Here is a 17,356-nt window from a genome sequence, read left to right on the forward strand (position 1 = left end):
TCAGTACATTCTACTCAACTAGTGGGGCAAGACGAACAACCCGTTGGGGCAAGAGGAACAATGCATGAAACAACATGTTAATTTGCTAACAATTGAACTGTTACTTGTATTTGAAAAGCTTCTTTCATTTTTAGATTAAATAATAATATTTTACTAAAGATTTTATTGTTTTTATGGAAAAAAAATATTACCTAGATGATAAATGGTAAATTTTCATAATATCCCTATATTTTGTATGGACAATTTTTTAACAATTATTTATCAGTTTTTTAGTACTTTTATGTATTTATTTCCCAATAAAATATGTTGTTGCAGCAATTCGTATTTTTTTCCATACTAAAAATCCATATGGTACATTTGCCCAACCTGAACAAGATTTTTTAAAAGCTCTCAACAAAAATAACCAAAAGTTAAATCATACTTTATAATAGGTGCGAGTCATTGGTAGGGACACTACTGATCTAGGAAAAATAGCATTATGATAAAATGAGCCTTAAAACGAACTCTAAGCCTTATTTTGTACTTTCCAAATATTATAAGAAAACAAAGGTTTTGACAAAAACTTCATTAAATCTTATGCCCCGTGACGTTTAAGTCGTTTTGGAGGTTATGTGGTAGTAGAATCAGCTAATTGCATTGCTAACAACAATTCCTCATACTGGAAATAATCAAAATTGTAAAAATTACGGCCGTACGAGCGATTGTTCCTCTTGCCCCATATGGTCGTCTTGCCCCACCTTCCCCTACAACTCCCCCTATACGCACGACAGCGTTACAGAACCAATGCACCGTAAATGATATCGTGTTCAAATTAGTTGTACGTGCAGAAACACATGGATGCCCGTGTGCTTCTCTGTATTAAACTGTTCTAACGGGTCCTCAAAGTTGCAATAAGCGAAATGTCAGCTCAAAAAATAATTAGAGTTTCGAGTCCCGAGCTGCCAAGAGCAACTCGCCGATTGCCCGTTTTCTCCCCCGCTCACGAATGGGTTAGCTCGCGAGATAGAATTGGCCGCTCGCGAGAAGTAAAACGAGTTGGCAACGAAGAAAAAACAACACAACTCTTGAAGTTACACCTCTTTACCATCGTGTCGTTCGCATTAATGAACCTGATAATAAAATTGCTATCTTGGAACGAATGGCTAGCACGAGGCGCTCGCGGCGAGAACGAGAACGCGAGAAAAATGGCGAGCACGAGCGAGGAGAGGAAATGACTACAGGTTAATCCCTGGCTCGCGAGTTGGAAAAGCTTTACATCTTCTCACTCGAATCCCAACACTGCTTTTGAATTCAGACAATCTAATCTTTAATGCAAATTCTTTCTGGAGAGTGGATTAATGTAGGATGGAATTCTGGTGAATGGGATAGAACCCATGTGTCCACGTGGTTTATGGATTGCTCCTACTGTAAAAGTCACGCAGATAACAACTTCATCAGGAACAAGGACATCGCTAAAGCGGGAAATTAAGTCCACCTAATAATCGTCCTTCATCCAACAATGCACCTGCAAGCATTCGGTAGCAAGCTGAGAGCCATAATTTGATTTTAATTATCATGTCCACTCCACACAATTATGAGTGTAGCATTGATTCAATTTGTAGTGGAGAGTTGAGACTGGCTTGCATTGCGTGGAAATCAACATTCACATAATCCCGCCATTCATCACTATTTCCACTTACTGACATTAATGCTATTCAGTCAGGACCGTTCCAGCGCATCGGCTTAGCAGGAACGACAAACCTTTGAGTGATATTGCATCAGGTACCGGCCTCTGCACCAACACCAAGCTGACCTTGACATTAGAGTGCATGCTTGTTTTTAAACACGCAATGCATGAGTGTCTAACTGAATTAAAAACAATTGCCTCCTCTGGCTGGAATTACCTGCAACAAACAAGAAGAAACGAAAGGCAATATTAGTTCACTTGATCTATGCAAATTGAAGCTATAAATATAATCATCTGGACTGCATTCCCGGGGCCGCACCGGTTCCTCGGAAAACAACTCGTTGGAAGTGTATCATATATCACTAGAAAGTAAGCGAGAGAGAACGGAAGTTGGTGACCAAAGACCGACCCGCCAGAAGTAACGAGGTAGAGGATAAGTCTGTAAACCACTGTCATCAACACCACCGCCAGCCGGTAATTGTAGCTGTCGAAGGAGTGTCGTTAGGCTTGCATTCAAGCGTTTCCTCTGGACGAGCTAGATTCGTCCCGCCAAAGTGACGACCTGTGGCGACCAACAGTTGAAAGTGTCAGAAATCAATGTTCAAAAATGCAATTGAGTCAGCGAATCGCTGTAGATGAGACTTTCGTTCTACGAAAGTTAACGATGAGACCCAAAATTGTGAAAATTGCTTCAGCTCACTGCGCCAGAATTTGTAACAATTGTATTTATTCAATTTTGGGCTTGGTACAGGATCAGTTTATTAAATTTACATTTTTTCCAGCTAATTACTACCATGCCAGATTGGCCTGCTCTCTGTTCAGCCGGGTTCATTATGTCATAAAGATGAACTTGAATACGAACCAGCAAATTAAGTTGCTATAATGCAAGCTATAAACTGAAATGAACACGAGTGAAGTTAGTGGTTTGTCCGGAATGTTTATGGTTGCTTCAGCGTGCAGTCAAGACGAGAATAATTAACTAAAAAAATATGAAAATAAACAATTAAGACCGATGCAAATATTTTTCAAGGATTTTGTGGGGGAGCAAAAAAAAAAGAATTATGTCAATGTCAGTACCGCAATTTTTTGTTTTCGCGAAATGAATATTTTCGTTAAAAAATATGTTTTTTTTAAAGCTAATGATTGCTCTTTATCATTAAAATTGTAAAATTGTGGAATATTATTTAATATGAATTTCTTTTTTGCAAGGGATAGCATGTCTGCAAAATTACACTGTTATCGGAGAGGGGCAGGTAAAAAACTGGGTGCTGAAAAGAGAGAATGCGTCACATGATTTCCGAATGGTCCCCACCAATACAGCTGTAAACATACCGTCAGTGGGGATGACTATGGGTCAAACAACGATACAACTCTCGCAATTTCTTAACCCGGGCATGGTCTTCGGGTCTTTATGACCTAACCCGGGCAGACGGTAATAGAGCAATTCCAGCCAAAAACAGGAATTTTTAAGGTACTTTTTTCTCGACCCTCTCCGATTTCAATGAAACTTTGTAGACATGTTATCCTAGGCCTATAAAAGCCATTTTTGTGTATATTGAGCCAGTGACACTCGATAATGACATTTGAGAAGGGCGTAAGTGTTTTAAATATTTTTGTGTTTCGTAATTTAAATATTGCTGTATCTCGAAGCCGTTGCATCGTATCAAAATGTGGTCAAAGACAAACTTGTAGGAAATTTGACGGGCTTTCCGAAAAAAATACACTGAAAGAAAAAAGCACTCCACTTTTATGAGATTTTTTGATTTTTAAGTTTAAAAGTCAAATTTGAAGGTAAGCCCACGATTTTTTTTCGTTCAAAATTTTTGTGAAAATAGCCTAAGATGTTACAAAAAGACTCACGAAAAATGCAGGATGGAGCAACTCACCTAAAAAAATACAAAAATCATTTACTGAAACTGTTTTTTTCAAAAGTGCTCTAAACGTCAAAATTTTCAAAAACCGAACACGAGAGTCGATTCTCCAGACAATTTTACTTAAAAGTCTCCATATTGACCATTGTCCTAAGTCCAATCCTTGTGAAGTTACAGCGGTTTTAAAAATAAAAATGTTGAAAAAATAGGGTTTTTGATGGTTTTTGGCAATTTCTATATGACAGACTTGATTTTTCAGTCTCGAAAATATTTTTACCGGAAAGCTCGTCCAAATTCCTATAAGTCCGTCTTTGACCCCATTTCAATTGGATGTATGGGCTTACAGATATAAGCTAATTTACTATCCAGGTTACTACACTACACTGAAAAAATATTATGTTTTCAGTCATGAGCAATGTAATTAAGCTTATATCTGTAAGCCCATACATCCAATTGGAATGGGGTCAAAAACAAACTTATAGGAAATTGGACGAGCTTTCCGGTAAAAATATTTTCGAGACTGAAAAATTAAGTCTGTCATATAGAAATTACCAAAACCATCAAAAAACCTATTTTTTCAACATTTTTATTTTTAAAACCGCTGTAACTTCACAAGGATTGGACTTAGGACAATGGTCAATATGGAGACTTTTATGTAAAATTGTCTGGAGAATCGACTCTCGTGTTCGGTTTTTGAAAATTTTGACGTTTAGAGCACTTTTGAAAAAAAAAACAGTTTCAGTAAATGATTTTTGTATTTTTTTAGATGAGTTGCTCCATCCTGCATTTTTCGTGAGTCTTTTTGTAACATCTTAGGCTATTTTCACAAAAATTTTGAACGAAAAAAAATCGTGGGCTTACCTTCAAATTTGACTTTTAAACTTAAAAATCAAAAAATCTCATAAAAGTGGAGTGCTTTTTTCTTTCAGTGTATTTTTTTCGGAAAGCCCGTCAAATTTCCTACAAGTTTGTCTTTGACCACTTTTTGATACGATGCAACGGCTTCGAGATACAGCAATATTTAAATTACGAAACACAAAAATATTTAAAACACTTACGCCCTTCTCAAATGTCATTATCGAGTGTAACTGGCTCAATATACACAAAAATGGCTTTTATAGGCCTAGGATAACATGTCTACAAAGTTTCATTGAAATCGGAGAGGGTCGGGTCCAACCGATTCCCTATTTGACATGGAATTGCTCAATAACAAAATTCATGCCATTTCTATAACTAGGGCGTCCAATTTTCCCGGTTTTTTGAATTTCCCGCGAAACGGGAAAAATATTTTTGAAATCCCGGGAATTCCCGGGTTCCCGGGAAATTTTTAAAACAGTAATAAAATCTATGTTTTCATTATATTAGCATGTTTTTCAAGCTTAAAATCATAGAATTAGCTCAATACTTTTGATTGCTTGTAATCTACAATTCAATCTATACAAGGATAGCAGTGTTAAGATAGCTTGAAAGATTTTATTTTGCTCTTTGTTGTGCTTTGGTTTCTTATCTTATATCTAATCCAATGTGATTCAAATTAAATAAGTCTCTTATAAATACATTTATTTTTTTATTTTTTTATATTTCATGACTAGAAAAGCAAAAAAAATCTTTTTAAATGTGTAAAATAACCAATAAAAAAACAACAAATAAAATTATACCAGTTAAATTTTAGATAAGTTAAGACATTCATGTTTTATATAAAAATAGTTTACAAATTATCTCAAGGTCATAAGGAACTAGGGAAAAAATTGACTATCTTGAGCATTTTTTTGTTTTGCTTTGTTCTGTTCCTGTTTTAACCGAAATCAACAAAAAAAACATCATGCTGAAAAATTACTAAAACAGCTGTCTCAATTCGATACATTCGCATGGTTTGTAAAAATGTTTCATGAAAAATAATTTAAAATGATAATTAAAAAAATTTAAATCATAAATATGCGTAGTCTCATCAAAAATACATAAAATTTATTAAAAAATATTAAAAGCGCTAGGCAATTTACGGATCGGTATTTTTTTATAAATTTCTTTTATAAGTCAAATCAATGCTGATACCTAGTTTAAATAAGTCCTATAAACATATGAAAACAGGCTTATAGGACCTTTACAAAAAAAACATGGATATATGCTTAATATTTTATTTTTATTTTTTTATCGTTGTTCATCTATTTGCACAACAAAACATGAATTTCCAGACAAAAAATTGATATTTTATTCCCGGGATTTCCCGGGACAAAATACAAAAAATCCCGGGATTCGGGAACTCCCGGTTTTGGAAAAATCCCAGGAATTTTGTCCCGGGAATTCCCGGGATGGACGCACTATCTATAACAAATACTGTTAAAATAACAGAAAGTGTTATGGAATCTTCTTGAAAAATCCATTTTTGCATAAGGGTTTAATAACAGTTTATGTTATCATAACAAAATTTGTTATTGGTCTGATATTGGTTGAAAGCCAACACAACTTTGGAATAACATTTTTTGTTATGGAAGAATAATTCCGACTGTTATTGGGATGATCGGATTAGTTGTTAAAATAACAAAAAATAATAACAAAGATTTGTTCGAAGAATAACTACAAATTTTATTGTCTGTAACCTCAACTGTAAGCTCCCGTAGAGATGATTTGTCGAAAGTGGACACCGGTTCGATTAACCCGGAACATCCGAAAAACATTATTTTTACAGCTTTTGTTATAAAATCAACGCATGGGCCTATTTTTTCCACCAGATTCTTTGTAAATCATAACATACGTACACTACATACTACTCCTGACTGTTTGGGATCGGTTCCGGCCAACTGTTGCCTATCCGTACCGGTTCCAGGGTACCACCAAAACGGTTCCAATTATGGTATCGCTAGAAACCCGTCATGTTGCATATCAAAATTCATGCAATTGAAAATTATGACCATCTAAGGGCATGCCAATATCCTATGACCCAACCCGGTCACTCCAGAACCGGTTACCGGTGGCCACGGGGGGACACTTCCGGAGTATGCAAGGAAGCATATCAATTTCATGAAATAGCAAATTATACACAAATTAAACTGCGGTGCTCCGACCGTATGCTGCCTGCCGAGGTCGGTCTTCTGTCTTCTTGGATAGTTTTGAAATTATGATGGAATCCGGCCCACTTTGCGTTCTTATATGAAGTTCGCTAGAGCATTGATGAATTAGTTTTCTTTAATAAGTAAAAAAATATGAAATTTTTGTTGGCGAAATAAAAAAAATAGATTCCATGATTGATTTCTGGGGGCCTCGTGGCGCGGCTTCGGCTGCCGATCCCTTAGTTGCTATGGGGCGCGGGTTCGTTTCCCACCTTATCCTCTTGGCCTTCTATCGAATGGAGAAGTAAAAGGTCGGTCCATTTGCGTAAAAGAGGTTTTGGGTGACTCACCACACATAACCTTCGGACCCCTAGAAATGAGCAGAAACTTGCAACAGACACCACCAAAGACCCGGGGGTCGTTAAAGTGGATTGCTTTGCTAATTGATTTCTGGTTTCTACAATATTTATAAGGTCATGGGAAGTATTAAACAAGTGGTGCCTTGTTTTCCAGATGAATTTATTAAACGATCAAACTTCTAAATTTCGAGATAATTAATATAAAACATTCATATCTTAAAAAATATAAGATTCTGAATATGGTAGTGTAACAAAATCTTTTTATTATCTGGAAATCACGTTGCTAAAAATGCGATAAATAAATAAATATCCAATTGTTCTAAACATCAGATTGGACATTGTTTTTCTGACAAAATATAAAAAACAGCTAAAATCATTAAATCAAATCTGGTTAATATTGTAAGCTCCATAGATCAAGGGAAAGTGTTATTGTCAATGTTAAATGTTCTAAATATGGATTTCTCGTGAAATTTCGATGTAATTCATTTTCAATATTTATTTTGATATAACAACATTAAGAAGTTTAATAAAAATACAAAAAAGGGGCGGTATCAACTTAGCCTTTATAAGGATTTTTGTGAAAGTTTACAACAAACTTCCTTCAATATTATTATTGAAACTCAGCGGCAAATAAGTAATTTTATTTGCCACTTTTTGACTAAATTTTGTTAGAAATATTTAGTTTAGAAATTATAAAGTATGGATTTCGAGCTAATATTTTTTGGTTCAATTTTGTCAAAGGATCAATTTTTGTTTTTTGTGTTTTAATCTTTGATTCAAAATGAAACGAGAAGATTATACTTGGTACTAATCAATCTTGAACAATTTAAAAAATACTTTTTTTTTATTTTGTTCAATAATAGTAATTTTCCGAAGCAAAATTAACTTCTAAATTTCAATAAATATGTTTTTTTTCAATAACAAACGAAAAATTAAAAACTTATTACAGTTAATTTAAAATTCATTCAAAAAATTATTAAAAAATGAGCAAAATATTCAAAGTTAAAATAGAACATTAACACCAAATGTGTATGAAAAACTTGGTGCAAAACTAAAACAATAATTAGGCCGTTGCAAATATTTTTCAAAGTTTGTGTCGCATGATATGCGACATATCAAACTTCATGATGCTTAAGCCTAAACCCAATATTGACCACCGCGATCAGTTTGTTTCCAAAAGTCCCAATGCCTTGCAGCTGTTTTGCCATGCCAAGTGGTTCACAGTATGCAGGATATTGAAAATCAGAGCCCATGTAAAAACAAACCGCTCTACGGGGTCATATTTTGGGCCCCAATATTGAGAAAATGTAAAAAAAAAAACACAAAGTCATTCCTAACAAGCCAACATCAACCAATCAAAGTAAAACAAAAGAGGAAAGGAAACGATTTAAGAATACACTCGAAGTTGCTGGGGCTTGTTATTCGAGAAATGGCATCGGGGAGAAGCTTTATACATTGGTATAGAACTCTATAGATTTTGCTCTTTTCAAAGGGCACTCGAGAAAGCTTTCTCCGTATTGAAAATTGATTAAGAGTGCTTAAAAAATTGGATAAACTTTCTCGATATCTCACTAGTTTTCAAAAAGCTCTCAAATAAAGAGCATGACTGCAGCGACTACATGGCAATTACATTCCAGGTATAGAACCAATTACATCGAATTTTGAAACTAATAACAACCTGCTCTCCATTCAGCTCTGTGAGCTATATATTTCCTAAATCTAACACAATTTATTCATCACATTTTCTCAACCTGCTCTGCCCACGTTCGCATGAATGTCCCATATGCAAAAATAGCAAGCTGATAGAAATATGAGGAAAGTTTGTCTCACGCATAAGGCTACCGTTATCAGGGGTGACATTGGGTCTGGGGGGTGAGATTGGGTCATACAAATTTCAACATTTTTATATGACCAAATCTCACCCCCCAAACCCAATATCAACCCTGATGACGGTACGTGTTAAGTTTTCACAAAAAAACTGGACTTTCTCCTGATTTCTAGAACAATGTACTGGATGTTGTAAGCTTTTCGGAAAGAGCACACGATTTTGAACCAAACTGCATCAATAACTCAAAAGTGAGGAAAATGCATATGCGACATTTATGCGATCAGGGGCAGTGCTGCCATTGCAAATAAGACTTTTATGCGATCACAGGTAGTGTGCCCTGCTGAGCAGACTAGACGCGCACAGCCCGTAACATACGTGCGGGACTAATTTTCGCCAAAAGTTTCAACCAGGCCATGTCTCGGTTATGTAAGCCGTTTTGACCGTTTTGACAGGTGCATCGAAAAGATGAGCCGCCGCAAAGAGAAAGCGTTGAAGAAGTTTTTGCGGTTGCTTTCCTACTTGTTCATTTGCTCTTTCTTCTGTATTGTAATTTTAGTTGTGAAATATAACAATCTATTTACAAATTTACGTTTTTACAATTTATATACAAGCTGTTTTCTGCAGCTGAAATTGTGGCTGAAGACATGTACATGATGAATTTAATATCATCTTGATAGGACATTTTGAAAGCATGCTGATTATATAAAATTTAAGGGTCTCAAATATTCCAAACAAATAAAAAATGTGATTTTCAAAGTTAGAATAATCTTGGAAATGCCACCTCTTGTTTTCGTGGAATGATTCTTATTGTGCTGTTTTCTTATAGTTTATTGACTGGATACGACAAAATTCATCATACTATATTTGATTAAACGACTTCCCGGACTAAAAAAGAGAACATTCCACATAACCAACGGAGTTAACATAAACTTCCTCAAGTTCTTTGGATGAGCCTTTGTCACGACACAAACTAGGAAAGCGTAACAAAGTAACTTGTTGGTAATAAATTTCCACTCCAACCGGTTCTAACATTTCAACCCAAACACCACAAACAGTGTCGTCGAAGTCAATAGGAAAACTTTTAAAAAGCAAAAAATAAACTCCAAGCTCAGCTCACCAGTTGCAAGCAGCACTACTCGTTTATGAATGATATCCACGGTAAATTCTGTCACGTTCATGGGTGAGCCCCAACTCCCTCAACGGCGACGACGTCGAAAGGAAGCCAAACATGAGCCCGTTCAGTCCAAGACTCGAGTGGCAGAACGCACGGGGAATGTCTTTGTTTCGATGCGTGCTCGCTGAACTAAATTCGAAAATTACCGTACCGTAAATCACCGATGTGCTGAACGGTTAGCAAAACAAAACGAAACGAATCGAAATGACACAGAAAACAATGTAAGGCTCAGTTATAGCGAGGGCGTAATTATAATTCATAATTTCTTTAAATTCTTTCTTTTATACACTCGATTGTAGATGAAAGCTTAAGTGAAATTTCTGTTGAAATGGTAATTTTTTGTCCGAAGCCCTAGTAGATCATAAAAAGACGCTTGTGGTTGGTATTAGCAATAGTGGTCGATAGCTATAGCCGCTGTTTTGCCTTATTCACCGAGGTAAGGCTATAATCCTGCTCCAAAAAATATCTTTTCACAGGAATCTCGTAGACCCACTTTCATTTATACCTATCGACTCAGAATCGAAAACCGAGCTTTCTGTGTGTTTGTGTGTGACCAATAATGTCACTCAGTTTTCTCATGATTCCTACCCCTAATAATTACCACCCCCTGAATCAACACAATTGACAACTCCACCAACATATTAACCGTAACTACCTACGAAGACCCGATAAGAATAACAACCAGATGAAAAAGACACACACCCGCAAAACTCACAAACCCCTAAAAACTCACCCCCCCAAACAATAAGAAATTTGGCATCTAAAGACCACCCAACCACACGTTACCACTATAAATAACTGACACGCATACGATACCCGTTCACCCTCTGCTCATCAAAAAATACATACCCACCCTTATCAACCAACCTTCCAATAGTATCACATTAACCACCCTAAACCCCTGTTACCCCCAAATCCTAACAGTCACCATAACCCCTAAATCAAATCTAATCACATCAAAACAAAACCTGCTCAAACCAATTCCCCCGAAAACATCGAACCATGTAAAACCCTCCCAACAACTACTCACCCCAAACAAATGATCTCACCCCAAAATAAAAACCCCATATCTGCATTCCCCCCCCCCCTTTATTCAAATTTACTAATCTTTCCCCCCTCTAACCGTCCTTAACCCCAAGAACCCCATCTAGAAAACCAATCTGCAACCGTAAAACACTAACTATTCCGCCCACTGATGAAACATTATCATTCAAATAGATACACCATCTCACCCCCCACCAACCCCCTCAACTCTCCCAACTGCCAACCCTTCCAAAAACCTACCCAAAAACATCCACTCACGAATACCCATCCCCAAATACTCCATAAACACAATTACACACCTCAAAAAAATTCACATTCGCAGTTCCACACGATAATGACATTTGAGAAAGGCGTAAGTGTTTTAAATATTTTTGTAATTCGGATTATAAATATTTCTATATCTCGAAGCCGTTGCATCGTATCAAAAAGTGGTCAAAGACAAACTTGTAGGAAATTTGACGGGCTTTTCGATAAAAATACACTGAAAGAAAAAAACACTCAACTTTTATGAGATTTTTTGATTTTTAAGTTTAAAAGTCAAATTTGAGGGGGAGCCCACGATTTTTTTTCGTTCAAAATTGTTGTGAAGATAGCCTAAGATGTTACAAAAAGACTCACGAAAAATGCAGGATGGAGCATCTCACCTAAAAAAAATACAAAAATCACTTTAATTCCGCTATATATTTTTAATATCTTGACAGATACGTATTTCGTCTACTACTTGCAGACTTCATCAGTGTTCTGTTCTCGACTCGAGAAGCCCATAAATCCAATTGACATGTGGTCAAAGACAAACTTATGGGAAATTGGACGAGCTTTCCGGTAAAAATATTTACGAGACTGAAAAATCAAGTCTGTCATATAGAAATTGCCAAAAACCATCAAAAAACCTATTTTTTCAATATTTTTATTTTTAAAACCGCTGTAACTTCACAAGGATTGGACTTAGGACAGTAGTCAATATGGAGTCTTTTATGTAAAATTGTCTGGAGAATCGATTCCCGTATTCGGTTTTTGAAAATTTTGACGTTTAGAGCACTTTTCAAAAAAACAGTTTCAGTAAATGATTTTTGTATTTTTTTAGGTGCGATGCTCCATCCTGCATTTTTCGTGAGTCTTTTTGTAACATCTTAGGCTATCTTCACAACAATTTTGAACGAAAAAAAATCGTGGGCTCCCCCTCAAATTTGACTTTTAAACTTAAAAATCAAAAAATCTCATAAAAGTTGTTTTTTTCTTTCAGTGTATTTTTATCGAAAAGCCCGTCAAATTTCCTACAAGTTTGTCTTTGACCACTTTTTGATACGATGCAACGGCTTCGAGATATAGAAATATTTATAATCCGAATTACAAAAATATTTAAAACACTTACGCCTTTCTCAAATGTCATTATCGTGTGGAACTGGCTCCATATACATAAAAATGGCTTATATAAGCGTAGGATAACATTTCTACAAAGTTTCATTGAAATCGGAGAGGGTCGGGTACAACCGATTCCCTATTTGGCATGGAATTGCTCATTATTATAATTATAAAAGATTGAAGATATAAAAATTCAAAATTGTTTATTTTGACGATCTTTTACAAATGAAAGTTTAAAAAAACTCTATTGATCACTGTTATCTCATTTGTTGTTAATTACACGATGAAATTACGGAGATTAAAGGTTAAAGGATTAGCGACGCGAGTCGTTGATGATAATTTCAATTTATATGGTACCGTAAACCGGGGTGACTTTGATAGGAATTCGATTTGTTTTTAGAATATTTTCCAACAGGTAAGGTTTTTCTCAAGATTATTATTTTTAAAACATGTACTGGGGTAGACCACACAAAGTACATGCACTATTTCGGAAAAAAAGTTTTTTCAATAATGTTTAGAAAAATAGTTACGTTAAAAATTCTTAGTTTTAATTCCGGGGTGACTTTGATAGTCATAGTTTTTTCTTGTTGAAATCATATTTAAGATGTTCAAACTTTATTTGTACGCTAAGTGTACCATCACTGTAGTAGCTGATATAGTTTTTAAGAAAAAAAATCAATGTTTATATTTAGTTAACTAAGTGTATAAGCTTTTTAGCAAAATACATATAAATTTTAGGTAAAATTGTTAAAAAGTCGGAATTTTGCCTGAAATTTGTTAAAACTAGTTTTGTTTGTAAAATTATCGATTTATATTGCATTTTATACTGAATTCGAAGCACGAATCACAAGTTTTGTGAAATTTGTTCAACTGAAATTGCCTGTTAATTTGGAGATTTTTTAAAATTGTGTTTCAAAAACACATATTATTTATTATTTACAAACTTTTTTAACCTTCTCCTAGTGGAAAATTGTCCAAAGAATCCGAAAATGCATTCCGTTTTCCGATTAAAAATCATGTTCATTGAGAAAATCAAGACACTTTGAGAAGTTTAAAATAATGACTTTCATCAACATTTTCTTAACTATAGTTAACTAACTTTTTAAACCTGTCAAAATTTTATGAAAAGTTCTTCTTGAGGTACTTTGAACACTTCTCTACCACGGTCAGTATGTTTCTAAACCATTCCTTACGTATTTTAATTGTACTCTTCAATTGGGGAAAAAATCGCAAACCCATCAAAGTCACCCCGACTGTCAAAGTCACCCCGTTTTACGGTAATCAGTATTTTGAAAAGTAGACATCAAGGTTGGAAAATGCATGAAAACACACAACCGTTTTTTGCCATGCTTTAATGCTCTAAAAGGTATCATTCCTGGTTCTCTATTTGTCGGCCATTCTCGTTCATAAAATCATTCAAATCATGATAACAGAATGAATAAAAAAAGGTTTTATATTTCGATGTCGGTTGATCAGACCGATTTGAAGTCTCGATAAGTAGTTCAAAAGTTATGCATGAAAATGTGTTTTCACAAATACGTGGATGTTAGAAAAATGTCAAAAAAAACAACAAAAGTCTCAAGTCATTAGTTAGGTAATCGAAAGACCTTTCAAACGATTCCCAAACACCGTGCCCGTACTCGAAGGGTGTCAGTGCCCCGGCTGCTTCGTGCTAGTGCTTTTTACGCAACCACGGAGGGATCCTGGGGGCCAGCTGGCCCCTCAGCCAGTTACGTTTTTATGTTTCAATTGTATTAAAAAAAAATCACGAAATTTCCGTACTCCATAGCCCCATTTCGGACCCTTCGTGCCATGCGGTAAAGGACACTGACGAATTCGCGGCGATCGTTCCTTGCCCCGAAATAGCCGATGCACAACACGGAACAAAATCCGGTCAGCGGATCCGAAAAAATTTCGCGATGAATTCGAAAACATTGGCTGTTTGCGAAATCATCAAAAATGTTTCCGATTTTGAAAGAATTATTTCCGCATTTGGAAAAAATGTTTGCGATATCGCAAACACCAAGTTTGCCGTGCCCTTTTCTGTGGCGCCCGACGCAGCCAATGCGTTACGCTGCTGTCAAAATCAGCAGTTCGCGCCGCTCGCGCAAACCGCTCAAACATAAACAAACAAAAATTGTGCAGCAGTATTTTTTTTGTTCGGCAAATCGCGTGTGAAATGTTTGAGCGTTTGAAAAAATAATAGCCTCGGCGGCCAGGGAGTGCCCCGCCATAAGATTTGTGTCCATTCGGTCTAGGGCGTGGACAACGAGAAGCTGCAGCTGTTTCTGAAAAAGTTCGGCGTCAACATGATCCCAGGCATCGAGGAGTTCCAGCACCGAGCATAGCGAGAGGAAGTAAATTACCGGAATCCTAGCCGAGCATCATCTCCCAGCTAGAACCGGAGGCAGCTGGTCACCGGTGCCGTGACGGAGGACGACCATGGCGTGCCGAAGCTGACGGTAAACTTCGGGGAGACGGAGTGTTATGCAAAAAGTACACCAGTCATCTCTCCGGCGGTTCTTCCGCCATGTTACGCTGACAGTGATACAAGAAACTGGGATGCCGGTTCCAAATTTTAATCTGAATAGTTCAGTCCGGATGAAACTAATCAGACTAAGGTTAGTGTCCAATTTTGGCAAAGCATTTAAACAAAACTCAAAAGCTTCTTTCCAATTCCAGCCGGCGGAACATGCCACCCCATCTATACATTTCCGACGATGATTGACACGGGTGTCCGGTATCTTTGTGACTCGCTAAGCGATTTGAGCTTGGCCGGAGCATCGTTGGTGGAGGCCCACGGCCATACGACTTCAACAGTATTACCCGTTGCGTACGCCACGGCACCGACGACAACCTATGGTAAAGACTTTTTAATCGCCGTTATAAAATAGTCGGCGCCCGAAAATTCTGAGGCACCCGCGATAGCAGCTCTTTTACAGCATTACCTAATCGGCCGAAATTGAGTACTCGTTCAACAGTGCGTACAAGACTAGGTAGTTGCAGAGTTCACGTGTTCTGTCGAGGACCTAAGACCAACTTACGCGAGTTTTGCGTTTTTTGCGCTTAAAACCCCGACCAAGCATAAAAACAGAAACAGAAACCAATGTAAAAAACACCAATGATACCAGAAAGAAAACAACAGCACAAACATACGAAAAATAAAATACACAGAATAAATACAAAAGAAAACTAAATAACAAAACACAAAATACAGAAATACTAAAACAACTAAACTGAAAAAAAAATTAAATGCTAAAGTAAACGACAAAATTCAAAATACAAAACAAATATACAAAAATTGGAAAATACAAAAATACAAAAATACAAAAATACAAAGAAAAACAAAAAAACAAAAATACAAAAATACAAAAAAAAACAAAAAAACAAAAATACAAAAATACAAAAATACAAAAATACAAAAATACAAAAATACAAAAATCAAAAATACAAAAATACAAAAATACAAAAATACAAAAATACAAAAATACAAAAATACAAAAATACAAAAATACAAAAATACAAAAATACAAAAATACAAAAAATACAAATATACAAAAATACAAAAATACAAAAATACAAAAATACAAAAATACAAAAATACAAAAATACAAAAATACAAAAATACAAAAATACAAAAATACAAAAATACAAATATACAAAAATACAAAAATACAAAAATACAAAAATACAAAAATACAAAAATACAAAAATACAAAAAATACAAAAATAACACAAATACAAAAATACAAAAAAACAAAAATACAAAAATACAAAAATACAAAAATACAAAAATACATAAATACAAAAATACAAAAATAAAAAATACAAAAATACAAAAATACAAAAATACAAAAATACAAAAATACAAAAATACAAAAATACAAAAATACAAAAATACAAAAATACAAAAACACAAAAATACAAAAATACAAAAATACAAAAATACAAAAATACAAAAATACAAAAATACAAAAAAACAAAAATTCATTTTAAAATTAGTTTTAAAATAAGATTTTTTTTTAAATTTTTAGAATATTTAAAATCTAAGAATTTTGGAATTGAAGAATTTAAGAATTTTAGAATTTAAGAATTTAAGAATTTAAGAATTTTAGAATTTTAGAATTTTAGAATTTTAGAATTTTAGAGTTTTAGAATTTTAGAATTTTAGAATTTTAGAATTTAAGAATTTAAGAATTTTAGAATTTTAGAATTTTAGAATTTTAGAATTTTAGAATTTTAGAATTTTAGAATTTTAGAATTTTAGAATTTTAGAATTTTGGAATTTTAGAATTTTAGAATTTTAGAATTTTAGAATTTTAGAATTTTAGAATTTTAGAATTTTAGAATTTTAGAATTTTAGAATTTTAGAATTTTAGAATTTTAGAATTTTAGAATTTTAGAATTTTAGAGTTTTAGAATTTTAGAATTTTAGAATTTTAGAATTTTAGAATTTTAGAATTTTAGAATTTTAGAATTTTAGAATTTTAGAATTTTAGAATTTTAGAATTTTAGAATTTTAGAATTTTAGAATTTTAGAATTTAAGAATTTTAGAATTTTAGAATTTTAGAATTTAAGAATTTTAGAATTTTTGAGAATTTTTGAGAATTTTGAGAGTTTTTGAGAATTTTTGAGATTTTTTGAGAATTTTTGAGAATTTTTTGAGATTTTTTGAGAATTTTTGAGAATTTTTGAGAATTTTTGGGAATTTTTGAGAATTTTCGCGAATTTTTGAAAATTTTTGATTTTTTTTTAGATTATTTGAGATTTTTTGAGAATTTTTGAGAATTTTTGAGAATTTTTATAAAATTTTAAAGAATTTAAGAGAGTTTTTGAGAATTTTTGAGAATTTTTTGAGAATTTTTTGAGAATTTTTTGAGAATTTTTGAGAATTTTTTGAGAATTCTAAAGAATTTTTGAGAATTTTTGGGAATTTTTGAGAATTTTTGAGAACTTTTGAAAATTTTTGAGATTTTTTGAGATTTTTTGAGAATTTTTGAAAAT

At 34.1% G+C, this 17,356-nt stretch overlaps 1 protein-coding gene across 8 annotated transcripts in view; it reads right to left on the bottom strand.

Annotated features, from left to right (window-relative positions):
- Window positions 1–17,356, bottom strand: part of LOC120429283 (afadin) — a 154,538-nt gene that overhangs the window by 113,611 nt on the left and 23,571 nt on the right. The gene's annotated exons all lie outside the window — the stretch shown is intronic.

Source organism: Culex pipiens, chromosome 1 (assembly GCF_016801865.2).
Source record: "Culex pipiens pallens isolate TS chromosome 1, TS_CPP_V2, whole genome shotgun sequence".
In the NCBI taxonomy this organism is placed as follows: Eukaryota; Metazoa; Arthropoda; class Insecta; order Diptera; family Culicidae; genus Culex; species Culex pipiens.